This window comes from Giraffa tippelskirchi, chromosome 4, assembly GCF_054371585.1.
Source record: "Giraffa tippelskirchi isolate mGirTip1 chromosome 4, T2T-mGirTip1v1.2.pri, whole genome shotgun sequence".
NCBI classification, from domain to species: Eukaryota; Metazoa; Chordata; class Mammalia; order Artiodactyla; family Giraffidae; genus Giraffa; species Giraffa tippelskirchi.
In genome coordinates this window covers 150,968,528-150,982,060 of record NC_137278.1, presented here as the reverse complement: position 1 = coordinate 150,982,060, position 13,533 = coordinate 150,968,528, and the positions used below count along the sequence as shown (strand labels likewise).

Here is a 13,533-nt window from a genome sequence, read left to right as displayed (position 1 = left end):
ATAATGCAGTCTTCAAGCATTATGTACCTTTCTTGACATAGATCCATGGGATCTCAATGAATCTTCACTCTCCAATCTGTCACTTAAAATAGCTAATACTTTTCAGCTTCAAAATCACACAAACTCAGTAACCTTAGGTTCCTTTTTAGCACAACTTGTAGCACTATAGGTGTTTGCTTTTATGTCAAGTTTTTTGGTTCTTCCTTAAGATACATACGTCATAGCACTATGTATAAATATGTAAGTTCAAGCACCCTAAACTATAAAACTGTGTTAAAGGCAAGAGTCAAGATTCCAGTCTCAAAAAAAACACAAAAACCTAACTTGAAAAAAGCAACATACTAAAACTGTGTTCTGCCTCTTAAAAGTCACTGTATACAAGAAGTCAGTTGGCAGTGTGACACTGTTCTCATAGTATTATATCTATAAAAAATGTAACCCAATTTTTTTCACTGAAAGTTAAGAAAATGAAAATAAAATAAACTCCTGTGTGGTTAGTAATGGCCTTTCAATGGCTACTGATGACTTTAAAAATTAGAATTCTACAAAGGTCAATATGCAAACAACTGACCCAAGAGGAGATCCAAAACAGAATAAAGTAGGAAGAGAGAAGATTAAATGTGTCCAATCATTTTTAATAATCTTAGGTGCAAGATTTGAAACTGTAAAAGATTCACCAGTCTAAGAGTACATGTGCAAATATGGGAAGGCTGGAATAAATACAAATAATCTTAATGCCTGGTTTTTAAAGGGTTTAGAAGGGCTTTCAGTCTCCTCTGCTAGTTATTGCCATTTAGCACTTTACACAGAAATCTTAAATTAATTACTCATTTGTCTTAACTTACACTGCCTAATAGATCAGTTTTAAAGTGTTAATTGATAACAATCTGAATGCTGATGTCTCAAACAATCTAGTTGGGGAAGACAGGAATCAGATAATTATCATGCAGTCAATAGTCATTAAAATTCATTCTGTCATGAGTAAAAGACCTTATACACTGGCTGCTTTGGGGTTACTTTTCAGAGCAAAGGTTGCATACAGGTTTGGCTTTGTTTTTGCAAGAACAGTGCTTGCAAAATTCAAGACGGTATTTAACACTCTCAAAAAGATTATTTTCTGTCTTATGGCCACAAGCCCAACTCACCCAGCATCAGGTGAAGAGAGGCTAGCTAGTTACTGTAGTGACTACACCAGTAATTCCACATGCTCCAGGCAATTGTTTAACACTTGCTCAGGAAGTAGAATACTGACTCACTGACTCACTGACTCTGAAAGCTTCGCATCTATTCAGGGGCTTTCAAGCACCGACAGTTCCTCCTTTTTATGTGGAGACTAGACAGCTCAGCCTGCAGTTCTAGGGGAAAGAGGGCGATGGACCTCAAACTTTCCTTTGCCAAGGCAGTTTCTGGAAATAACACGTTCCCCACTGACAGTGGTCTAAAAGAAAACACTTCTTGGTGGAACCTGGCCTTTTGGAATAGAAGAGGGAAGGGCCAGGCAAGCAGTGTGTCAGAAAAACCGTGTAGTATTAGCAAGATTGTGGGGACATTCATCCGGAAACAAATGAAAAACCGTTAGTTTCTCGAAGCTGTGTTTTGTTTTGTTTTCTGAACGCTGTTCCTAAAATGATCCTTGTCCTAAACCTCTCCTGTAGTATCCTTTACTAGATCTGTATCTCAGTAGTAAAGCGTCTGCTACCAAATCTAAGTAAAGCCTTTACATAGACAAGGCGCCGGAACTTATCCAGATGATTCTTTATGAAAACAGTCAGAGGTGGAGAAAGCAATCGCCTCATTGAAACCCCCATCTTCTGCAGACAGGCCAGAGAAATAATCAGAAGTAGACAGAAAGTGGGGATTTCAGAAAGACGACCTGACACGCTATTGATGTCAGGGTCCCTTATACGCGACCCCAACTTCTTATTAGGAGTCCAAAATGATTACCAACCGAGATTGGTTAGGTAGAGGGATAGAATTAAGACCCACTTCAATCCTCGGCCGGGTGGCTCGCTGTGTTAGGAGAAATGGGGCAGAGATGAGAGGAAGGGCAAGGCTCTCGGAACCTCCTTCGCTTGCTCTGACCCCCTCGGCGTTCCTCTACTTCCGCCCCTACCCAGACCACCCAACTAGCATCTGATATCACCCCCTCGCTGTCCCTGGGCGAGCTCCCTACAGCCCTCGACCCCCAGGTCCTCCGGCTGCCGCGCGAGCCCCCAGCGCCGGCGGGAGGCGCGGCCGGCGCCTACCTGCAGCCCGGCTTCCTGGTGGCGGCAACACCTAGCGATGTTCCTGCAGCTTCCGCGGACCCGCGCCAGCCTTATCGCTCTCGCATCGCTTCCAAGATGCCAATCCGCCGTTGCCGTTCTGGGGCATAGGGAACCGAAGTCTGGAGGTGTGTGCTAGTGCAGGGCGTGTGAGTGTGGCCCCGAGCGTGCGTGTGTGTATGGGTGCGCGCGCGCGTGTGTTTCCTCCTCCGATAGCAAAGAGGGTTCAGGAATCTCTTGACATCCAAACTGGAATCCCCTTAAAGTGGGTGGAAGGTGACGTGCGGGAGCCTCGTCTTTTTCCTCCTCTCGTTTTTCACGAGTCAAAGTAATCAAAGGGGGAGAAGCCAAAGTCCCCAGCCCTCGCCAGCGCCCGCGGTCGCCCGCTGTCCTCGCCGGATGCGCGCGGTGCGCTCAGCTCCTCACGCTGCGAGAATCAAGGCGGTCTCGCAGCAATCGCCGCTCTTATCCATCTCTGATTTGTTTGCTTTTAAAACGCCGAGTAACGACTTTTCCTCCCGCTGCACGTCGTCTCACACAGATACACACGCACACATCCTCAGTTCCTTCTCTCCCGCCCTCTCTTTTGCTCTCTGGGGAAAGGCAATTGGACTAACAGTTCACCTTCAGGAAAGCAGCCTCCGCCGCGTACTTCTCCAGTTCCCTGGCTCTCGCAGGTCCCGCGTCTCCGGCTTGCGAGAGTGGTGGGGAGGTTCGGGGTAGGACGAAGGAGAGGCTCCGACCTCGCCGTCCTCCGCCCTCAAGACGATGGAGTTGCTCCGTGCAGGCAGGCGCTTGTGTTCCCGCTTTTAGCAGATAGGTCTCAGCTGATGCAGGTTCCGAGACTTGGCGCCAAGTCCACTTAACAGCAACTCCTAGCCAGCTGCAGCCCCTCAATCCCGCCTCGAAGTGCTGCGAGCAGAGCCCCACGCAGCCCGGCCGCTGCTCCTCTAGGCATCATGGGCTGGATGGGAGGGAAATCGCCACTGTCCTCCTGTCCCCAGTACGCTGGCACTGTCACCACCGAGAAGGTGCGAGCTCCAACATCTAACACCAGCGAGCAGGTGCTGTCTGTGTCAATTTGCTAAAGAACGGCAGAGAGATGAGGCGGGGGAGAAGGCGGAGGAAACAAATCAGATCCCCAGAATAAAAAGAAGCTGTTTAGTAACCGAAGCCTCCTCTCCGCCTCGCACCCTAGGTGCTGCACTGTCAAAAAAACTCACTAGTGGGTACCTTTCAGAAAGTCACCATAGAGGACAAAATCCCCTGTTCCACCCAGACCCCTTATTCCACCCAGCCTGGACGTCCAGGGAGTTCGGAATGACTGGCTTCCCTGTGTGGTGCAACGAGAACGCAGGGAGAAAACAGGTGCCAACACTCCAGGTTGAGTTAAGCTAGAAAATGCGAGGGCAGGACCAGGCGGCGTCGCCTCCCTCGATCTCTCTTCCCAACAGCCACCTCTGTTCAGTAGCCGCACCTGCTTCTGAGAGCAAACTGCGGTCTTGTGGGAAAAGAGGCAATGAAAGATGAGAGGGCAGCAATTGGTATAAAAGCTGGACTATGTCTCCCTCTAGAGGGAGATCCGGGTTAGTACGCTTTACAGGCTGTAACTGGGACTTCAATTTTTCCACAAAGCAAAAGAAGAGTATCTGGCTTCAGAGAGTTTTTTTGGTTTTACAAATTCCAATCTTTAATTTCTTTATAGACAAGATTTGTACCGAAGGCCTAGTTAAGCAGTGTCCTTGATAAAGGAACCTTACAATCTTTACAGAAATTTAATAGCAAGACGCTGAAAGGTCATGTCCTTACAGGTTTGGTCAATTTGGTTGCTGACTTAAACAGTAGTCATAAGGGCTCAAATAAAGAGTCTTCTAAGGTTCAATTTGATTAAGTTTGGCCATGAGCAAAACTTTAACCTAGTGACTAGAGGATTATGCAAAAATGAATAAGTATGAATAATGAATTTGGAAAAAGAAAATCTAAAACAAAGAAATGATCTTGATGGATCCAGGAAATCTTACAAACCCCTTATATCTAGGGATAACTCACAGATCTTGCTTTGCAGCCAATATCCATACCTCTTATTTAACTAAACTAATCATTGTCAAGGTGACTAAATTCCTTCTAGCTCCGAAGTTTTGTGCTTTTATAGCTCTAAACCATTGACAAACTAACATACTCCTTTCATCAGTTATAAATATAAGTAATACTGGTTACCACCTTTACAAAGAAATGTGGAACATAGTTTCACTTTTTAGCAGTCTTAATTGTACTAGGCTGGGGTGATTGTTTGAATAAGTAGTATTACCAAACCAAAACTTGGGTCTGCTCACCCTCAGGCAGTGAAGCCAATCTACCAACACTCGGTTGTGGTAAGAGAAAATGCAATGATTATTGCAGGCACCAGACAAGGAGTTCTGGGTTTTCTTAGCAGCAGCACTGGCACTCCTTGTCTGGTGCCTACAATAAACATCGCTCTTTCCTTCACCACAACCCAGGATCTGTAGATTGGCTTTACTAAACCAGAGGGAGTGGATACAAGTTTGATTCGGTAAGATAGTGTCACAGATGTTACAATGTTTTGTTACTTTGGTCAAGTTAAAGCTAGGGCCCATCTGTAACATTAATATTTAGATTTTGTGAACTATTTGAAAGTTTTCATTCAAAACATGTCTGTATGATACATGAAACTAGTGAATATAACAAAAAAGAGGCAGACCCACAGATATAGAGAACAAACTAGTGGTTATCAGTAAGGGGAGGAGAGGGGCCATACAGGGCTGAGGGAAAGAGAGGTACAAATTATTGGGTCTAAAATAGGCTCAAGGATGTGTTGTACAACACCAAGAATGCACCCAGTGTACATGTTTGCTCAATCACTTCAGTCATGGCCGACTCTTTGTGACTCCATGGACTGTGGCCCACCAGGCTCCTCTGTCCATGGGATTCTCTAGGCAAGAATTCTGGAGTGGGTTGCCATTCCCTTCTCCAGGGGATCTTTCCAAGCCAAGGTTCCAACCCATGTCTCTTACATCTCCTGCACTGGCATACAGGTTCTTTACCTCTAGCACCACCTGGGAAACCATAAGAATATAGGCAATAGTTTGTAATAACTGTAAGTGAAAAGTAACCTTTAAAAAATGTATTTTAAAGTAAACAGTAAAAATAACCAGGAAAATGAAAATTTCATTTAAAAGTTATTTAAAGTTTTTATTTAACTCCTTCCCATTCACTCTGAATTTTTGGAGTAGTTCTATTCTAACATGATAATTAATTTAGTTTAGGGTTAAAGAAAGAAAAGAATTTATATAAAAAAAAATAGCTTAGACTAATTGAAGTCATTTAAAACAAGGAGCGAATTGTTTTTAAAGCCAAATTCAGTTTTCTAATTGTGGTTTCCTGGACAGTTTGGGTGATATACAGTGTCTGGTGAGTTTACTGTCCACTCTACAGCATTGCTTACAGGTTTTTCTACTATGCTGTGCTGTAAAATACTGTCATATTTGCTATTTCCTGGTACAGTGTAGTTTTACCCTTTCATTTGAATAATAGCATGACACACATGCATGTGTGCTCAGTCAGGTACGACTCTCTGCAATCCCCTGCCAGGCTCCTCTGTCCACAGAATTTTCCAGACAAGAATACTGGAGTGGGCTGCCACTCCTCCTCCAGGTGATCTTCCAAACCCAGGGATGGAACCCATGTCTCCTGCATCTCCTGCATTGGCAGACGGATTCTTTATCACTGTGCCACCTGGGAAGTCCTCATGGCACACGTGCACACGCACACACACACACACACGAGCCAAAACTAAATAATGTAGTTTTATTCTTTTAACTAATTGTACTAGAGTAGATTTGAATCAGTCGAATACATGTCAATCATTTGAGGTATCCTCACCTGGTCTCTTTCAAAAGATTCATATCATATGGTCAAAGATTTTTATTCTGTTCCTCTTGCCTAGCAACTTTCCCCAGGAAGCAAGGTTTACATTTTAAGACAGTTGGCACTACTGTTTCACTGCCAATCCTACAGTAATTCTCAATCAGCTATGTTAAGTAGTAGGATGGAATCCAAGCAGGAATGACTGGGAACCTGGGCTCTGTGCTGGGAGGAATAGCCGTTTACAAAATCATTTTAGAACATTGGCTTTCCTTTCTTACAAGAAATATAAAGCATACTTTATAATCCTTCTAGCTTCTAATTCAGTAGCTCTCAGTGACTATAGGAAAATCTATCATTTTTTCATATTGCTAAATTTGTATTTTATTGTTAAAATGTATGCCACTTCATCCTTATTTTCAATATTAAACCCATATGTTTTTACAAAAATGTAGAAAAGAAGTTCATAAAGAGAACAAATAGATAAATTAATTATGAAATATAATAGAATCTCTTATCCAAACTCATAATTCTGTAATAGCCTTTGTACTTTTTGTAAATATCTAGATAATCTCTGATGATTTTTAGATCAAGGTTTTCCTATTTCCAGCACTTCCTAGACTTTGAAATCAAGTATCTTGTTTTCCCTCTGAAACAAAACAGCAAATATGTCCCAGTTTAATAGAAATCTTGAGATGATATTTGTAATCATCTGTTTATTTAAACTGCCTGCCTCATCCCATATAAGCAGTAAAAAATAATTACTTGGAATGCAGAACTTCACAGATAGCAGCTCCACGTACAGCTCTTCACATTCTGAGGGCTTACTGAAACATCACTTTGGGGCACTTCAAGCTTTCTGCTGGAGGCTTTCTATAAAAAAAATCTCAAATTCTTAAGTCCTTGCAACATGCCATAAAGTACACAATGTGTGTGTGTGTTAGTTGCTCAGTCGTGTCTGACTCTTTGCAACTCCATGGATTGTAGCCCGCCAGGCTCCTCTGTCCATGGAATCCTCCAAGTAAGAATACTGGAGTGGGCGGCCATTCCCTTTTCCAGGGGATCTTCCTGACCCAGGGATTGAACCCAGGTCTCCCGCATTGCAGGCAGATTCTTTACCATCTGAGCCACCAAAGTACATGATATAATCCCATTTTACACATTAAAAAAAAAAAATTGAGACAGTTTCACTGTGATGAAGTGGCAGAGCTGGAAATCAAACCAGATGGATCTACTTGAATCCAAAACCAGTTTTTGGTTTGGTTTTGGCTTTAAATTTTTATTTTATCTATTTATTTTTGTCTATGCTGGATCTTCATTGCAGCTTGGGGCTTTTCTCTAGTTGCAGTAATCAGGGGCTACTCTCTAGTTGCAGAGCTCAGGCTTCCCATTGCAGCAGCTTCTCTTGTGGAGCACGGGTTCTAGGGCACGCAGGCTTCAGTAGTTGTGGCACAGGGGCTTAATTGCTCTGCAGCATGTGGGGTCTTCCTGGATCAGAGACTGAACCTGTGTCCCCTGAATTGGCAGGCATATTCTTTACCGCTGAGACACCAGGGAAGCCCCTTGGTTATCATTTTTTTTCTACCCTCCCCACCACCACCACTAAAATAGGCTATCTTCTATATTACAGGGAAATAAAAATCATTTGGACCTGGATATGGGGGAAAACTTGGGCTTCCCAGTGGCACTAGTAATAAAGAACCCTTCTCCAGTGCAGGGGACATGAGACTTGGGTTTGGTCTCAGGGGTCAGGAAGATCCCCTGGAGGAGGCCCTGGCAACCTACTCCAGTACTCTTGCCTGGAGAATCCCATGGACAGAGGAGCCTGGCAGGCTATAGTCCACAGGGTCGCAGAGAGTCGGACAGTACTGAAGTGACTTAGCATGCATCATGCATGGAAAAACCTTAACCGAAGAACATGGGTACATTAATAAGAATAGAAGGAAGTTATTTGTGGGAGAGAGAGAAGAAAAACAAGCACCAGCTACCCTCAGTGCTCTGAGGGTCTAGGATATTAAAACTAATGAGCAAAAAGTTCTGATTTCTAGTGTATGAGTGAAGAGGAGTGCCACTCATTCCCCGCTGTCTCCTTTTGTTTTGTTTACTTGGTGCTAATCACTTCATTCCATCTTTTTCAGTAATGTCTCTCTCACTCACTTTTGTTTTCATGAATCAGGTTCACAGAAGGAAGCATAGAATCCATTTGGTGGCTCAGCTGGTAAAGAATCCGCCTGCAATGTGGGAGACCTGGGTTCATTCCCTGGGTTGGGAAGATCCCTGGATACCTGGGTTCAATCCTTGGGTTGGGAAGATTCCCTGGAGAAGGCAATGGCTACCTACTCCAGTATTCTGGCCTAGAGAATTCCATGGACTGTACAGTCCATGGGGTCACAAGGAGTTGGACACGACTGAGCGACTTTCACTCACTCACTCAAGGTGTCATGTGTACATTATTAACTTTTAGAATCCCCATCACCTAGCATAGTACCTAACATACAATAAATATAAATACATTATAGTCAATAATCAGGAAACCAAATTGGTCAAGTGAGCAGACTGAAACCATGGTGATAAGTGAAGAGAACTACTCCACAGAGCGGTAAGACAAAATACTAAGGCAGGAGTATGTAGGCACTGCCCTATGTGGGGTATGGAGGCAAATGGAACAAACCACTCCAAAAGTTAGTGGCTTAAAGCACAAGTATTTATTTAGTTTACATTTCTGTGGGATTGGCAATTTGGGTTAAGTGCGTCTAGGCTCAGCTGGGCAGTTCCTCTGGACTCAGCTGAGCTTACTCTTGTGCCTATAGTCAACCAGCAGTATAGTGACTCACTCCATTGACTGACGCAACCTGGAGCACTGGAGAGTAAATAAGCTGCTTATCCCTTATCATCTAACATGGTGGCAATCACAGGCTTCTAAGAGTAGCAATAGGGGAAGCCTCAATACCCAGCACTTTCCAAATCTCTGCTCACATGTTTGCTACAGTCCCCTTGGCTAGGCAGTTCATCAGGCCAGCCCAGATTCAAGGGGTGAAGAAGGACTCCATCTCTTAATGGGTAGAACTACAAAAACACATTATGGAGGGGGAGGAGGGAGGTTTTGTGTTCAGTTTTTCAATCTAGTATGATAGCTATCCCAGAAAGCTAGCATCTTACACAGGAGCTTAATCCAGCAGGTGGATTGTGGACTGACCTGTGCACAGCAGAGTATTCCCATTATAGATTAAAGGACACCTGTCTTGGGTACAAACAAGAAGTTTGCCCAGATTATGGAGTCCCTGGACTGTTCCCATGATCAGTTTAAAAGATACAGTCCATCCAACAACTTTCACCAATACATTGGAACATGTTTCTACAATTCTTTGTCTCACTAGAAAGCACAAATTTCCCAAGATGATATACTTTCCACATTAGCCATTGAATTAATCTCAAGGCTTTAATTTACAATTCAGATTTATCAACAGTATTATAAAAATCTAATTGGTTAAGCTAGAAATCACTAGCAACTTTTATATGTCAGAGATTATGTCATCTTTGGTACATGGATGTAACAGCATCAATTCTGGTTATTTAGAGACTTGATTTGTTTAGTTCCTGATTTTTTTACCATACTCCAAAGAATGAGATGAGTAATACCTGTTATAATAGCTTTCCAAATCCACTTGGTTGAAATGCACCTTAAGTGTAAACAATCTACCTGGTTAATTCCAACTCACTCATTATGGCTCAGGACAAGGGTTATCTCCTCCAAAAAATCATTCATAATTCCCTTAATCCACTGTATTAATTTGTTTTTCCTATGTACTCCCAAACACCTGATAGTTCCTTCTATATTAACACTTACCACAACGTGTTGTAATCGAGTCATTTTTAATAGATTACCCTATGTTAGACTATATGCTCTTGAAGGTACATAGTCATGTTCATTCTTGTTTCATCTACCAAAGCTACAGTCATGAATGGATGAGCAATTGATCTCAATTCACAAAACTGTGAAACGATATATGGTCACATTTATTTCCATATTCAATAATAATGACTTTAGGCCTCCATCTTGCTAATCACAGGGATTACATTCATCTAGGCACTAGAGTCCAAGTAGCTACTGGCAATCTTGAAAAATGCTGACATGGTCTATAAAATTAGTCTTCTTTATTACTGCAACCACACAGACACACACCAGAGACAGGAACTCAAATACATTCCTCAAGGTCTCACTTGTCCTGCTGACCTACAGAGTCCTACCTGCTTGTTTCTATTTCCTACATTCAGCTGCCTCTATGCACACTTTAGCAGTAAGCCCCACTTTAGAATAATAACTGAAGTTCACTTTCCTCCAACAGCTGAACTGCAGTGGTTCCTAGAGTATAGGGAAAGTTTCACTTCTCCACAATGTTATAGTCAGTCCAAGGTAAAAAAAAAAAAAATAGCCCTAGACTCTAAAAGACCCATCTCTTGGTGAGCAACTTGTTTCAGTTATAAGCACATAGACAGTTTCCCCAAAATGTGCCCACATTGCCAAAGTAGCTAGGTAAGAAAGAGACCTGGTATCAGCTTCATGTTGCACCCAGTAGGAGCCCTTCCCTATGACACCTTACATACTGTATTGGTATAGAGCCGAGTCTAGACATCCTCATTTATTGTGAACCTGAGGTCGGCCACAGGGAGGGATGAGATAAGATGGGCAATCTTATCTCACTCCTTGGCCAGTTGCTTGCTGAGTTGCAGAGACCAGACTGACAAAGAACCCTTAAGAGAATCTAAAATTTGTTTCCCAGTAGTTTTGGGGAAAATGTGAAATTTGAGAAAAGTACCTCTTTCTTGTCTGAAAAATTCTAAAGATAGGATGCTAGCTGAAGGGACCAAAAACAGCAGACTGGGAAAAAAAAAAAAAAAAAAGATCATCAGATAATTAAAAGGGAAATCCCATCATTTCATGGGCCAAATATTAATACATATTAGTTCCACAGACCAAGCAGTTGTCCCACAAGGCACCTGAGACATCAAAGCAATGGGAGAAAAAACTATTTTTTGACTGCACTTAATTTGTATCGATTCTGTTTATTAATGGACTGAACATTGGGTTCTATGAATACTGGCCTTTGGGACCTGTTAGTCGAATAGTATTGAGTTGGCTGAAAAGTTCTTTTGGGTTTTCCATGCCATCTTATAGAAAAACCCAAACAAACTTTTTGATCCATGCAGTATAAGGCCTCAAGAAACTATTTACATATACCACTTGCTGGTGGAAAGAAGCTATATTATCATAGTAGGCAGGAGGTCTCATGATTTCTAGAACTAAATAGGAAGCAAGTAAGTAGCTATAAAATCGTTATGAATGGCTAGCATAGGGTTAGTACTGGGCAGAGACTGACAAGATCCAGATCTATGAGAAATTAATGGTCCATACCGGACTTGCCTGGTGGCTCAGACGGTAAAGCGTCTGCTTAAAATGCGGGAGACCAGGGTTCAATCCCTGGGTCGGGAAGATCCCCTGGAGAAGGAAATGGCAACCCACTCCAGTATTCTTGCCTGGAAAATTCCATGGACAGAAGAGCCTGGTAGGCTACAGTCCATGGGGTCGCAAAGAATCGGACACAACTGAGCAACTTCACTTCAATGAACATACCAGTCTCAGCAGCAGGATTAAGAGTGTTGTCTTACTAAACCGCTCCCTTCCTCCATTAGAAATTAAAATCTCTTTAGGTTTGAGGTAGGAAGTCTAGGGTCTTTAGCAACTTTACCTCATTTAAGTCACTGGCTGTCTTCATTCATATGATTTTCATAAATGACAAAGATTTGGTTGTCCTTCAGTCTACACCTGAAGTGTGATACACAGCCTTCTGCCAATGCTACCAGCTCCAGATTGTCTGTCTCTTGACTTTATCATGCCCATAGTAATCATGGACAATAACAGTTTCTTCTAATCCAAGTTCTTCCTGCCTGGTTTATTGGATTAACTAGACTGCTTTTGGTCTCGCACTCCCTTTTCGCCCTCCTATCTCCCTCCTTTCCCCACTGCAAAGGTTGTGGAAGCAGACAGATTCTCACTTTATCGTGGAACAAAAGATCTCACACAGCAAAGGTGCAAACCAAGATGAAAGTCAGGTTTTAGTACCATGCTTAAGAGCCTGGTCCTTCTTGTCTTGAGCTCAGAATCCCATTTCCCTGTATTATTTGCCAACTAGTTATTAATAACCCATAGTTCTCATCCACAGAATGTGGCTAAGTATAGGGGAGAAGGAATGCCAAATCCACTGAACTAATTGACCATGTATCAAAGATTGTTTTTACTGAAACTAAGTAGAGGGCACAGATTACAAGTTTTTATTCAGACATGGGAAACAAAAGAAAAAAAAACTAACATTTCTTCTCATAATAGTTTTATAAAACAGATATCTCATGTTATGACGTCTAAACTAAGGCTCAGAGATTAAGTAAATTGCCCAACAATTCAGTTAAAAAGTGGGAGCAGCCAGAATTGCAGTTAGATCTGACTCCAGAGCATAAATAAGAACTTGTATCACTTAGTCCATTGTTCTTGTTACTCTACATATTGTTCTGGTTTAATCATTACCAGAAAGCTCAAACTTAAATCCTGAAATTCCTCCATTCAAACTCTGGATTTCCTTACAAAATTTCCTCCCATTTCTAGTATAACAAAAATGGTTTCTGTCATCCAACATGATCAAAACGTTGCCTGCAAAGATTTAAGACAGTTTCAAGAATCTTTTATATGTATTTCGGCCACCCAGTGTCAAAACAGAGCAACTTCAGGCAAGTGCTGCTGTCTCTACAATATATACTGTCTGCTTTACAGCAACAAAAATAAATCATGACAAAAGTTCTAACGTCTTTCAAAGGTAAACTTGTACATTTAGAAGATAATCCCACAACAGAAAGAAGCAAGTGAAAACGAGAAGCCAAAATTTTTAAGTGAAGAATTTAAGTAGTATCAACAAAGATGTACCTGTTACAAAATCCTAGAAGAAATAAAGGAGTAAAAGGAAATGAGATAATAAAATTTAATTGTATGAAAAGGATCAGTCAAAATTACTAGGAGATAGATTTAGTTTTTAACACATTTTTAACAAACTTTAATGTATGGGTTCATTAGACAGCATAATGCACCATAAAAAAAAAGTCAGTGGAATTGCCAATATTGGAGATATTCAACAAAATCTCTAGCTAGACGACTGATGGGAAACCTATAGAAATCAAGCTCCCATAATTAGTAATAACAAATGCAAGGGAACAACATGCAGCAAGCAATCTAATAAGACTAACATTAGAACATCATCGTCTAAGTGGATTTACTACACACTTAATTATATGTAAATACCCCCTGCTCTTTCAAGAAAGTCCGAGACAGCAAAATGATGGC

At 41.9% G+C, this 13,533-nt stretch overlaps 1 protein-coding gene across 1 annotated transcript in view; it reads right to left on the bottom strand.

The window, feature by feature from the left end:
- TAFA2 (TAFA chemokine like family member 2) overlaps nucleotides 1–3,762 on the bottom strand; it is a 555,274-nt gene extending 551,512 nt beyond the window's left edge. Inside the window, exon 1 of the mRNA XM_081588950.1 lies at nucleotides 2,247–3,762. The gene's annotated coding sequence lies outside the window, so the exon portion shown is untranslated. The remainder of the gene's footprint in view (nucleotides 1–2,246) is intronic.
- Between the last annotated feature and the right edge of the window lie 9,771 nt (nucleotides 3,763–13,533).